The following is a 14020-nucleotide window of genomic DNA, read 5'->3' as shown; positions in this document are numbered from 1 at the left end:
TGAAAACCCAGACACAAAAAATAATAAGAGCAATGACAAAAATGGAAGTATTATTCCTCATTAGAGAAATTTAAGGATTAGAAATTTAACCCTACACTTATTTAAAAACAAAAAGTGGAACATCTCTTCAATGTCCTCAGGGCCTGTACTATGGGACAACCTAAAACTGCCTATAGAAAAGGCACTTTTAAAACACAATGTTTGTACTACAGCAGTAGTTAAATCTTTTTTGATAATTTCCAAGACAGGCTCATAATCCAAGTTCTGCTCTGTGGTATCAGGCAGGTCCAATGTACATGTAACTTAAAAAGGAATTCAAATGATTTCTACGGTCATTCAATTACTGATAATTAATTTTATACTCAGGACAACACTAATATTCCTTAGGTAACTTCTATTTTTAAAACTCAACAGTGTAGAAATGATGATCTTAATACTGTATTTACAACTTCGCACTACCATTAAAATTAATTCTAGAAATAAACTACACATGATATGAACCAGTCTGTTTAGGAGACTACAGTTTTGACATAATGTTATTTCTTCTGTTTTTTTACCTCTTTTCCCTTTGGGCATTTTGTTTTGCACTGGTGTACTGGCATTGGAAGGAACGATACTCAAAGCAGCCAGGTATCTACCTTGTTAGCAGCTACCACAAATGTAAGTACTTATCATGCAGGGTGTCATGCGGGGTCTCTGCTCCCGCTCCCCACACAAGAACGCAGGACATGGTGAAGCCAGAAAGGAACACCCACGGAGCCATAGGTAGGGGAGTCATACCACTATATTCTCGCTGGTGGCTGGGTTGGAGACACAGGGAGCAAACATCTGCCAGTACCCCAACAAAGTGTCTTCCTGCACCCCAGTCTCACTGGCGGCCGGGCAAGACACACAAGTAGGATCCACACAATCCGCAATCCGCCGTCCACTTTTCTGCCTGCCTGCCAACCAACCAACCAATGCAGCCACGGCAGCTACATCAGTGGGTAATTGGCTAACTGGTTACAGCTGATGGCCATCCACTACCCGAGCCAGCACCTTTCCACGTGAGGCCGAGAGCCTGGAAACTGCTCTCTGGGACTCTGTCCCAACAGTAGTATAGTGATTGGGCTAGAAAAACCTTTTATATTATGTGAATTTTCATTACCGAATTTATATCTGCCCCCAATTGATTCGGGCCAAGTAGCCTCCCCCACTGAAAAACTTTTAAGTTTTCTTTCTTACAGAAATTTTAAATTTCCCTTTCCTTAAAGTCTCCCTTTTCCCAATTTTTTAGCTCCTATACCCCTGCTTCTTAATCATTTTATAAATCAGTTTCTTAATCATAAACAATCATAGATTGTTTTTAACCTGAATCATAGAAATCTCCTACCCCCTGTTTTAGATAATTACCCTACAACTTGTGATTTATACTTGTTGATTGTAATCACTGAAGCCCAATGTTCTTTCCAACCCAGCTCATTCTGGGCCCAGCTACTGGACAATTAACGTCACCTGAGTGACCGGTTGAATGGCCACAGGCTCCACAAGAGCTGACGGACTTTCCATCACGTAGCCATCTCGCATCAATAGCTTTGAGCTCTGCTCTTTAAGCCAACACTTTTAAATTTATTAATTAAAATCTATGTTTCCTCATTCAGGGGCCTTGGGGATACAGAGGATCCCTGTGGGGACAGAACCCCAAAAAAGCAGTTTCCAGGCTCTCGGCCTCACATAGACAGGTGCTGGCTCAGGTAGTAAATGGCCATCAACTGTGATTGCATGGCCATCAGCTGTGGCTAGTTGGCCATCAGCTGTAACCAGTGAGCCATTGGCCACAATATAACTGCTGTGGCTACCCTAGGAGAAGAAAGAGAGAAGAATGGGGGCTAGCAAGAAGATGGTGGCTGGGCTGGCAAGTGTGGATGGCGGTTTGCGGACAGTGTGGATCCAGCCTCCAGTGAGAGTATAGTGCCGCCAGAGAGAATATAGTGGTATGACTCCCCTACCTATGGCTCCGTGGGTGTTCCTTTTTGGCCTCACCATATCCTGCATTCTTGTATGGGGAGCGGGACCAGAGACCCTGCAGGCCTCCCTGCATTACAAATGGCGCAGCGAGCAGGGTCCCCCGCACAACAATCCCCCAGCACGATCACCAGTCCCAACCAAAGAAGCCAGCACGGTCTTCTAGGCGGATCTCGACACCCCTTCCTCTCATCTAAGATCAGATAAGGCGAGAGTTCCGTGAATCCCCAACAGGTAGGGAAAGCTCTCTGCCCCTGCCCAGCAGGACGCAGATACAGAAGAAGAGATCAACTTCCCATAGAGATTTTATGGGGATCGCGTCTCTCAAGGGGAAAACAAAGCAGGCAGTTAGACAGGCATTGGGTCTCTGCATTCCTGTACGTCTAACACAACCCACGGAATGCGACCTCCCAAAAAACCTCCCCTCTCTGCCCAAAACCTCCCCTTTTCATTGTAATTATCTACCCCTACAAGGAAACAAATGGGTACAAAATACCCAACTAGATTAGATCAGCCACTTACACCTGCGTAGTACAGGCCACAACCTTCATTTCACCTGGGCCTCATTATACCATCATTCAATAAAATCATTATAACAGACTGAATTCTGGGAAGGAGCATGTACAGTCTAAAAAGATGAGGTAATAGCCTCTTGTCAATCACAGATATCAATCACGTGGTCTGATGCCCAGAGAGGAACAGCCCATTCTAGAGGAAAAAAGGGATTAAAAACTCCAAGTTCTCACCAGTCAGGGCCTTTGAGCCTTTGAGCCATTGCCTCTCGAGCCGCCTTTTTTTGTGCTTGGGCCTATTCCTAATCCTTTGGAGTGTACCGTGTTTCCCAGAAAATAAGGCCTAGCCAGACAATCAGCTCTCATGTGTCTTTTGGAGCAAAAGTTAATATAAGACCTGGTATTATATTATATATTACATTACATTACACTATATTACATTACATTATATTATATTATATTATGTAAGATGCGGTATTATATATTATATTATACCCAGTCTTATATTATAGTAAAATAAGACCGGGTCTTATATTAATGTTTGCTCCAAAAGACGCACTAGAGCTGGTTGTCCAGCTAGGGCTTATTTTTGGGGAAACATGGTACTATCTCTTCTAATAAACTTCTTTTTCATCACTTTATTTCTGTGTCTCATTCACTTCTTTGCTCGAGATGCCAAGAACCTGGACACCACACCAATGAGGGCCCATCCTGTACTAACGTAGCATCCAGGATCCCTGTTTTCCTCCAGGAGGCCCAGGTTCGACCCCCGGTGTGGGAACCAAGCTTGGGCATCGCGCTGAGAAGGGCCAGGTCTCTGGTGACACAACGACCATAGGACACTTCATAACCAGCTGCATAGAAATAAATGTCAATTCAGAACAAACTTTAAATGTAGTCTCCAGTCACAAACGTTTACAATCCCCAAAATCTACCATACACAATTTTACTTTCACAACAGAAAACGAATTACTCAAAACTAACATGCAATCAAATGCTGACAATCCATTGTATTTTCACACATGGATGTGGTATAGAGACGTGCAACCGTCATTACTGAAACCTTAATCACTGACTAAATTATAAATGCCACCCACTGCCAATTAAAATATTACAATCCAGATGTCTGTAAATGTCTAGATTGTTGTTTGCAGAAATACTTTGATTACTAGTCAAGGCAGTCTTCGTGGAGGCTTTTAACTTTTGAAGTGAGCATGACAGCCTTGATTACCATGGTTTGCATTTTAAATCCTTAGGAAAGATCCCCCACCCCAATGCTTCTATTTCTGCCGTGTGTCAAAATTAATTACCACCACACAGAAATAATAGACAACAACAAAAAGGCAAAGAAACAATGGAGACACAACCTTACCAGAAAACTAAGGATAGAATGACAGGAAATCCTCACATATCAATAATCACCCTAAATGTAAATGGACTGAACTCACCAATAAAAAGGCACAGAGTAGCAGATTGGATCAAAAAACTAAACCCAACCATATGCTGTCTCCAAGAGACACATCTCAGCTACAAGGACAAGCATAGACTCAAAGTGAAAGGGTGGAAATTGACGCTCCAAGCAAATGGTACCCAGAGAAAATCAGGTGTAGCCATAATGATATCAGATGAAACAGACTTCAAGGTGAAAAAGATAACAAGAGACAAAGATGGACATTTCATAATGGTGAAGGGGACTGTACAACAAGAAGACATAACAGTCATCAATATTTATGCCCCCAATCAGGGAGCACCGAAATACACCAAGCAACTACTAACAGAACTAAAGGGAGAAATTGACCAAAACACAATTATACTAGGGGACTTAAATACATCATTGACAGCTATGGATAGATCATCCAAACAGAAAATAAATAACGAAATAGTAGCCCTAAATGACACATTAGATGAAATGGACATAATTGACATTTATAGAGCACTTCATCCTAAAACATCAGACTATACTTTCTTTTCTAGTGTACATGGAACATTCTCAAGGATAGACCATATATTGGGACATAAAATCAGTCTCAACAAATTTAAGAAGATTGAAATCATACCATGCATATTCTCTGATCACAAGGCTTTGAAATTGGATATCAACTATAAAAAGAAAGCGGGGAAAAACACAAATACATGGAGACTAAACAACATACTTTTAAAGAAGGACTGGGTCAAAGAAGAAATTAGAGGAGAGATCAAAAGATACATAGAAACAAATGATAATGAAAATACATCCTACCAAAATTTTTGGGATGCAGCGAAAGCAGTTTTAAGAGGGAAATTTATCTCATTACAGGCCTATCTCAAGAAACAAGAAAACTCCCAAATAAATAACCTCATGTTACACCTTAAAGAACTAGAAAAAGAAGAACAAGTAAAACCCAAGGTCAGCAGAAGAAAGGAAATAACAAAAATTAGAGCAGAACTAAATGAAATAGAGAACAAAAAGACAATAGAAAAAATTAATATGACAAAGAGCTGGTTCTTTGAAAAGATTAACAAAATTGACAAACCCTTGGCTAGACTTACTAAGATAAAAAGAGAGAAGATACTGATTAACAAAATCAGAAACGTAAAAGGGGAAGTTATCACGGACACCACAGAAATACAAAGGATCATCCAAGAATACTATGAAGGACTATATGCCACCAAATTCAACAACCTAGAAGAAATGGACAAGTTCTTAGAAACATATAGCCTTCCAAGGCTGAACCATGAAGAACTGGAAAATCTAAACAGACCGATCACCAGTAACGAAATTGAATCAGTCATCCAAAACCTTCCCAAAAGCAAAAGTCCGGGACCAGATGGCTTCACTAGTGAATTCTACCAAACCTTCAAAGAGGATCTAATACCAATTCTGCACAAACTCTTCCAAAAAATTGAAGAAGAGACAGTACTCCCTAACTCATTCTATGAGGCCAACATTACCCTGATACCAAAACCTGGTAAGGACAGCACAAAAAAAGAAAACTACAGACCAATATCTCTAATGAATACCGATGCAAAAATCCTAAATAAAATTCTAGCAAATCGAATACAACAATGCATTAAAAAGATTATTCATCACGACCAAGTGGGGTTCATCCCCGGGGCACAAGGATGGTTCAACATACGCAAATCCATCAATGTGATACATCACATAAACAAAATAAAGGACAAAAATCATATGATTATATCAATTGATGCAGAAAAAGCATTTGACAAGATACAACATCCATTTATGATTAAAACACTTAATAAAATGGGTATAGAAGGAAAATACCTTAACATAATAAAGGCCATATATGACAAACCCTCTGCTAATCTCATAATTAATGGAGAAAAACTGAAGCCCTTTGCTCTACGTTCAGGAACACGACAGGGATGTCCCCTATCACCTCTGCTTTTCAACATAGTGTTGGAAGTCCTTGCCAGAGCAATCAGGCAAGAGAAAGAAATAAAAGGCATCCAAATTGGGAATGAAGAAGTTAAATTATCACTCTTTGCAGATGACATGATGCTATATATAGAAAACCCTAAAGACTCCACCAAAAAGCTATTAGAAACAATCAACGAATACAGTAAAGTTGCCGGCTACAAAATCAACGCACAAAAGTCCATTGCCTTCCTATATACTAACAATGAAATCTCAGAAAAAGAAATACAAAAAACAATTCCTTTTGCAATTGCAGCAAAAAGAATAAAATACCTAGGAATAAACTTAACCAAGGATGTGAAAGACCTATATGCTGAAAACTATAAGACATTTTTGAAAGAAATTGAAGAAGACACAAAGAAATGGAAAGACATTCCGTGCTCATGGATTGGAAGAATCAACATAGTTAAAATGGCCATATTACCCAAAGCAATATACAGATTCAATGCAATCCCCATCAAAATCCCAATGGCATATTTTAAAGAAATAGAACAAAAAATCATCAGATTTGTTTGGAACCACAAAAGACCCCGAATAGCCAAAGCAATCTTAAGGAAAAAGAACAATAATGGAGGTATCACACTTCCTGACTTTGGCTTGTACTACAGGGCTACAATAATGAAAACAGCATGGTATTGGCAGAAAAACAGACACATAGACCAATGGAATAGAATTGAGAACCCAGAAATAAAACCACATAAATATGGACAGATAATTTTTGACAAAGAAGCTAAAAACATACAATGGAGCAAAGACAGCCTCTTCAATAAATGGTGCTGGGAGAATTGGATAGACACGTGCAAAAGAATGAAACTGGACTGCTATTTGTCACCATGTACCAAAGTTAATTCAAAATGGATCAAAGACTTAAGCATAAGACCTGACACAATAAACTGCATAGAAGAAAACATAGGTACTAAACTTATGGACCTTGGGTTCAAAGGGCATTTTATGAACTTGACTCCAAAGGCAATGGAAGTAAAAGCTAAAATAAACGAATGGGACTATATGAAACTTAAAAGCTTCTGCACAGCAAAAGAAACCATTGACAAAATAAAGAGGCCACCAACTGAATGGGAGAAGATTTTTGCAAACAGTGCCTCCGATAAGGGGCTAGTATCCAGAATATACAAGGAACTCATGCAACTCAACAACAAAAAAACAAACAACCCAATTGAAAAATGGGCAGAGGACTTGAAGAGACATTTCTCCAAAGAGGATATACAAATGGCAAATAGACACATGAAAAAATGCTCAACATCACTAATCATCAGAGAAATGCAAATCAAAACCACAATGAGATATCACCTCACCCCAGTCAGAATGGCTATCATCAACAAGACAAATAATAACAAATGTTGGAGAGGCTGTGGAGAAAAAGGAACCCTCATACACTGTTGGTGGGAATGCAGACTGGTACAGCCGTTATGGAAGGCAGTGTGGAGGTTTCTCAAAGAATTACGAATAGAATTGCCATATGACCCAGCAATCCCTCTTCTGGGTATCTACCCAAAAAATCTGAAAACATTTAGAGATAAAGACACGTGTGCTCCAATGTTCATTGCAGCTTTGTTTACGGTGGCCAAGACATGGAAACAACCAAAATGTCCTTCGATAGATGAATGGATAAAGAAGTTGTGGTATATATACACAATGGAATACTATTCGGCGGTAAGAAAAGATGATATAGGAACATTTGTGACAACATGGATGGATCTTGAGAGAGTAATGCTGAGCGAAACAAGTCAGACAGAAAAAGCAGAGAACCATGTGATTTCACTGATATGTGGTATATAAACCAAAAACAACAAAAGAACAAGACAAACAAATGAGAAACAGAAACTCATAGACACAGACAATGGTTTAGTGGTTGCCAGAGGGTAACGGGGGTGGGGGGTGGGGGGGTGGGAGATGAGGGTAAGGGGGATCGAATATATGGTGATGGAAGGAGAACTGACTCTGGGTGATGAACACACAATGGGATTTATAGACGATGTAATACAGAATTGTACACCTGAAATCTATGTAATTTTACTAACAATTGTCACCCCAATAAATTTAATTAAAAAAAAAAAAATTAATTCTTTAGAGTTGGTCAGTCCCTGGCGTGCAAATTCAAATGGACAAAAGCATGGAGTATACTTGTACTATACCGCAACAGGCAAACACTGTTGAAAGGCCTGTGTGACATCGTTCTGCAGGTATCTATTTTAATTAGCAGAATTCCACATTTATACACATAAGTGAACAAACAGCAATAAACCCCACCCCACCTGAGTTCTGCAGACTAACACAGTCGGTTGCCACATTGAAGGGCAGAGTATGCATAAAAACGAATTTTCTCTCTAGTTCCTGAGGGCTTACCTCAAGATTTTATATAATTCTATTCCTTCCAACAATCATTTCCTAGTTGAATTTTTCTAGTTCTCTATCACTTTCTAACCAAGTGCTCTTGCCAGGAAAAAAGAAGAGAGAGAAATCTTTTTACAAGCTGGAGGAGGTGCGGGGCTTGTGGAGGGGATGACAACAAAGACAAAAAAGAACATTAATTCATTTTTTAAAACCTCAAGTCTGGTGGAAAGAGACTTCCTGTTCTGCCAGGTACCATGTGTGCCTCCACGCCCCAGGAGACAGCAGACAGACCTATACAATGCTGCTGTCTCTTTGGACCAGTGGCTGATGCCAAATTACCCACGGAACTTAAACATTCTAAAAGAGTTGGCCTCCCCATCAGATCAATTAAATCAATCTCTGCTTTTCTACAAGCTCCCAGGTGATTCTAGCGTACGGCCTGCACTGAGGACCACTAGCGAGACAACAGGGACATGATTCCTCACGAGAAAAGGTCCTAAGACTGTGGACTACTTGTAAGAATGCTGTGAAATTTACACAAAGTCAACCAAAACACATGAGCAGAAGCAGCCTGATGTGCAATCAGAGGTGGAGGGAGATGGACGGGGTCTTACACGTCAGCTCTGATTATATACCTTCAGCAAAAAATTTAAAGTATGAACTTCTGTATATTTATTTGTAAACTGGAAAAAAGTACTGTATTAGTACTTCATGCATAGATACTATAAAGCATACACAGACATTTAAAGAAATAAAATAAAAATAAAACTTCATTTTAAGAGTAAGTTTTAATTTGTCAAAATTACATTTTTTTGTTTTGATCTCAAATATAGGGATCTGTCTTCATGCTTTGGATGCTTAGTTTTTAAATGAGTTTAAAACTGTGATAGCTTCCTAATCACAGCAATAGCTAATATAATTTAATTATGGCACGCGCAAAGGTCAAGGGTCACTGATGTCAGTTATTTTGACAAGCCTCCAGCTCCAGGCCTTGGGGATGGTGGCAAGTTCCCTTGCCAGCTGGTTTCCAGCTGGGGTTCTGCCAATGGGAGAAGGAAAGTAGGAGGAAGACAGGGTTTTTTTCTTTCTTTTTTCAGTTTTTTTTGTGCTTGTGGGAGCACCTTGGATAGCAACAGCTTTCCAATCTCTGGTAACCAAGCCCCTTCTCCCTTTTTCCAACTCCAGCCTTTCTGTTTTGTATTTGTACACCATTTGTAACTAATTCCCCACATCAAATCCCTTTCTGCTTGAAATATCTAAGGTTGTTTTTCTTTCCCTGATAGACACTAAATGAATCATCATTAAAGACAGGAAATGGCAAGCCATATTTAAAGCGATATTGATAATTTCCCTTTTGGAAGGGCCAAGTTCCTGTCAAATCAGGTGACGTCATCATTATTTCTACCTCATAAAGTGAGATAAAGAGATCATTTTAGAAGTAAAAGAAATGTCAGTTTTCCCACTTTCTTGTTCACAGATGTGCTTTATTAGTATTATCCTTACAGTTTCTTCACAAGCATCTTTTCAAGCCATTTGTTCATTCTTTTGAGATTGAGTTTAGTTAATAATAGATGCTATATTCTGTAAATTCCTGTATTTCATATCAAACCTAAAAAGCTGAAAGGAAATACAAATGTGAGGTGCTGAAAGCACCACTGTCAACCCCTCTGTGTTGTGTAATTTCCATTCTTCTTCTGAAAAATGACTGACTAGCAAAGGAACTGCATAAGGGTGCCAGGGTGAACTCACACAGCAAATATTTCTAAACCTTAATTTCTTTATTAGGTGAAAAACAAGATAAATGCAAGTTCCAATATCACCCTCTCCCCAATGCTCCCTTGCAATTGCTACTTAGACAACCCATTATTTCCCAAAGTTTGTTTTCACTGCTTCAAAGGATGGGGGAGGGCGGATTTAAGGTTCAAATGTTTGCAAAATGTAGGATTAAACAAATTCCTGAAGGTTACCAACCTTAATATATTAAATGCACATCAATTTTGAAGAGGGAGATATAATCAGAATCTACGAGTTTCTTTAACACAGAATCCTTTTTACACAACTCTTATTTTTCAAGGAGACTCTCACAAAATTAGTGTTTCAAAAAACTTACTTTGGAAAATGTTGACCTCCATGTAGAGGTTTAAGGCTCACAACTTAATGAGGATTTAAGGCAGAGGAAAGGCCAGTAGGGGAGAAACCTGGCAGCTCTTAGCCTAGGAAGGGGAGAATTTTCAGGGCCAAGTGCCCCAGGGAGAAGTAAATGAAGAGATAATGCTAACTATAGAGTTGTTTTGGGCCGAATAAATGTTTTCCGAATGGAAAGTATGTAAGTATTATATCCCAGAAAGTTTGTGAACTAAAGAGATAAATTTAAATTTAATGCTTAGAATAGCTCCACGTACAAAGCGGGAATTCAACTATTTGGAGAAGCTTATTTATACGTATATGTAAATTTTTCTATATGCCATAGGGGGATGAAAAGTTTCTGGGTACAATGCAAGTGGTTTCTTTCTGGGCAAATGTAGACATAGAGTTTTACAAATACATATACCATTTTCCATCCCCTCTTCCATTTTTGCACTAATTTTTTTATTTTTTTCCTGAAAATGTATTCAAAGAACCTCAGCTGTTAAAATACTAGGACTCATGTTTATATAGTTTTACTTGACAAAACTTGGAAAACATTTCCACGTTACACTGAGTTCAACATTTTTTACTGAATGTCTTGGTTATATAACCGCGAAGTCATTGTTGTTGAACTATGTTGGTGTTTCACAATCTTAAAACCAATGTCCCCTCTGATAACAATAGAACTTTCACACTCTACCTATAGTTGGCATTATACTATAATACGGAATATGCTTTTAAAAGCTATGCAGGTATCCCCAACCACTCTGGTACACTTCCATGGAAAAAAATTACTCAACATTCAAAAGAGGCAACAAGGTAGGTAATAGTCTCTGTTTTTAGGTAAACAAAATCTTAATAAAAGATTACTGTGACTCATTACTATAATTACATTAGCAGAATGACTCATCACACTATGACAAACTTAACAAAGGTTGATACCATGAACTGAAATGTCACTTAATGTTAAAAAGCATCTTTCAAGTGGATGTTACACTTTATGTTCTTATAAGGAGTTCAGAACAGAACTCATTCATACTTATTTTACTAGTAAAAACAACGCACAAAGATCCTACAAATTTAACATTTGGAATCCATCTTCCATATCCGCCAGCCAGGTGGTTACAGTGCCAATGTCACTAAGACTATGACCTTGAGAAAGGTCAGAGATTTGATACTAGCGAAGTGCCAGCCCTGACTGACCCAAGACAGATTTTCCTTTTGCCCCGGAAATTATGGTCTGTAGCAGTATAACAAGAGTGACTCTAGCAGTGGAATGTAGGAAAAATGCTTACAGCATGGAAATGCAGACTTACTCCTTCAAAGGAAACAGAGGTTACATCCACGTGGGCTCTGAAAAGGCACGACCAGAGAATCGAGAGAAGTGATAGGGCCTTGAAGACGGGGATTTTATCTCCTTGGGTCACAGGAGTAGGTATCACAGACATAAGCAGGCATTTAAAAACATTTGTTGTTGAGAGAAGACAAATCCTAGATAATTGTCACGGTGAGGCACTAACACACATCCATAGCTTTCCTCCTTTTTCATCCCCACGGAAAAGCTTTACTGCTCACTGCGCCAATTCAGACACTATGTATTCACTGTGACAATTCCAACAATTCCAAATGATTTTATAAAGAAGAAAATTGGGATGAAAATCACTCTATGCCTATCATCCAAAAATAACGACTGTTCAAGTATTTAATCTTTGTTTTTGGACATTTGTTTCCAATCTTTTCCATCTTAAAGAATGGAGAGAAGCACTACTGTATACACATTTCTGGGCACTTGTCTTTCTTACCGAGCTTCTCTCCACAAAGGATACATGTCTTTATATGGAAAGGGAGGTCTTTCCATATGATCCTGACTGTGGTAAAAACACATGGGAGTGGAAACTGTATACAGAAGCCCAGCCCCTATGTGGAGTGAAAACCCCAGTCAGGGGCTACAGGGGAAACACACCAAGGAAGAAAGGCAAAGACAACTACGACCTGGACTATTTCCTTCTCTAGTTCCACCTGGTTTCAGCAAGTTGCACGTATTCCCAGCTAAGAACAGAAAAAGATGAGAACAGAAGAAGACATAAAAGTAGACTTTCATCTACTTGTCTCCATCAACAGAAAAGAGAAACATACCTCTCCTGGACAATCTGACAATTTTGTCTGCACTTACCTCACCTGTCCTCTTCTTGAGTTTACATTTCCCCTAAGGCATCACCAGAGGCTGTAACATCAGAGCCTGGCTGGAGGCAATGGAAGTTTGACCTGCTCTATTGAATCCACAAAGTGCAGCAATTGTTTAAATTGGAAAGTCTCTGGAAGGGGCACGTGCCCTCCAGTTCTCCATGGTCCCTACCGCTTTACCTTCTGAAATTCCAGCATTCTGCTCAAGGAGGATGCCTGTCCAGCCCTGCAGGCACTTACCACCCCTCATATAAAATAACAGCAGGAAACTCCAACAGCATAAAGTAGGGGCTTGCCAGGCACCACTCCGCGTCACTAACGAGTCTGGACACGTGAGGCATGTCTTCAGGAGGGTTTATTCTTCCCAGACTCGGTGTTAAGAGTATCTTAAATAACTAAGTAGGACACAAGATAGCAACTGTTCCTTGCTACTTAACTTGGGCCTCGTTTTATTGTCAGAGAATCATCACATTTCTCCTTACGTTACAGGCACTTCAGGACCCCCAGCCCGTGCCCTGTCAGCACGGCTGGTGACCTGCAGCAACAAGGCATGCTGGCTAATGAAGGGACAGGCTCCAGCACCGGGCTGCCTGGTTCCACACCTGACGGCCCGTGACTGGCTGGCAGCTCAAGTCAGCCACGCGCTCTGTGTCTCGGGGACTTCATCTGCACAGTGGGGACGAGACGAGTGGTCACTTCAGAGTACAGGGATGATGACTAAACATGCCACTGTGGATGCGGCGCTCAGAACGGTGCCTGGCACTGAGTGTACATAATGTGTATACAATATGCGCATGTACCGTATACTGTGGCATATGCTATATAGAGTACACATGATATGCTTCAGTTAGTAAGATTTAAAACACAAGGTCTGTATACAATACGTGTATGTACCATATACTGTGGAATATACTATATAGAGTACATATGATATGCTTCAGTTAATAAGATTTAAAACACCAACAGGCGGTCCTCACTTTGCATGGTAGTGTGGGACTGTAAAAAAGCCTGTGAAAGCCAAAACTGTGCAAAGCAATCTTAATAATCAATGGGGAAAATCCCAATTGTTTTACAACCTTTAAATTTTTTTGTCAAAACATTAAAAACTCTCAGTTATGAAGGTATAGAAAAATGGGGGGGAAAAAAGTAAAACTCATTGAGTAAGGATACTATAATTTAAAACATAATAAACAGTGAAAAGTGTGTTTTATTGCTCTGGAAAACTTATCAAGAGTAGTTGGAACCGGGGTTGCCTTCTTCGACCATGTAAGTCAAGTTACAGAGCGGACACCTATCCCTGCTTGGCAAATTGGCATGTTCCTTACTGAAGTCTGGGTAACTCCAGCACGTGACAGCGGGGTGTGTGACTGCCGAGGTCCTCTGGAAACCCGAGTCCATGATACAGAAAAGAATAAGGATACAA

At 39.7% G+C, this 14020-nt stretch overlaps 1 protein-coding gene across 1 annotated transcript in view; it reads right to left on the bottom strand.

Moving 5' to 3' along the window:
• The window catches only part of GTF2F2 (general transcription factor IIF subunit 2), a 129325-nt gene that overhangs the window by 15839 nt on the left and 99466 nt on the right, over nt 1-14020 (bottom strand). The window lies entirely within an intron of this gene.

This window comes from Rhinolophus sinicus, chromosome 16 (assembly GCF_057876585.1).
Source record: "Rhinolophus sinicus isolate RSI-liver-muscle chromosome 16, RSI-T2T, whole genome shotgun sequence".
Lineage (NCBI taxonomy): Eukaryota > Metazoa > Chordata > Mammalia > Chiroptera > Rhinolophidae > Rhinolophus > Rhinolophus sinicus.
The sequence above is the reverse complement of the archived record's forward strand: the minus strand, read 5'-3'. Positions and strand labels throughout refer to the sequence as shown.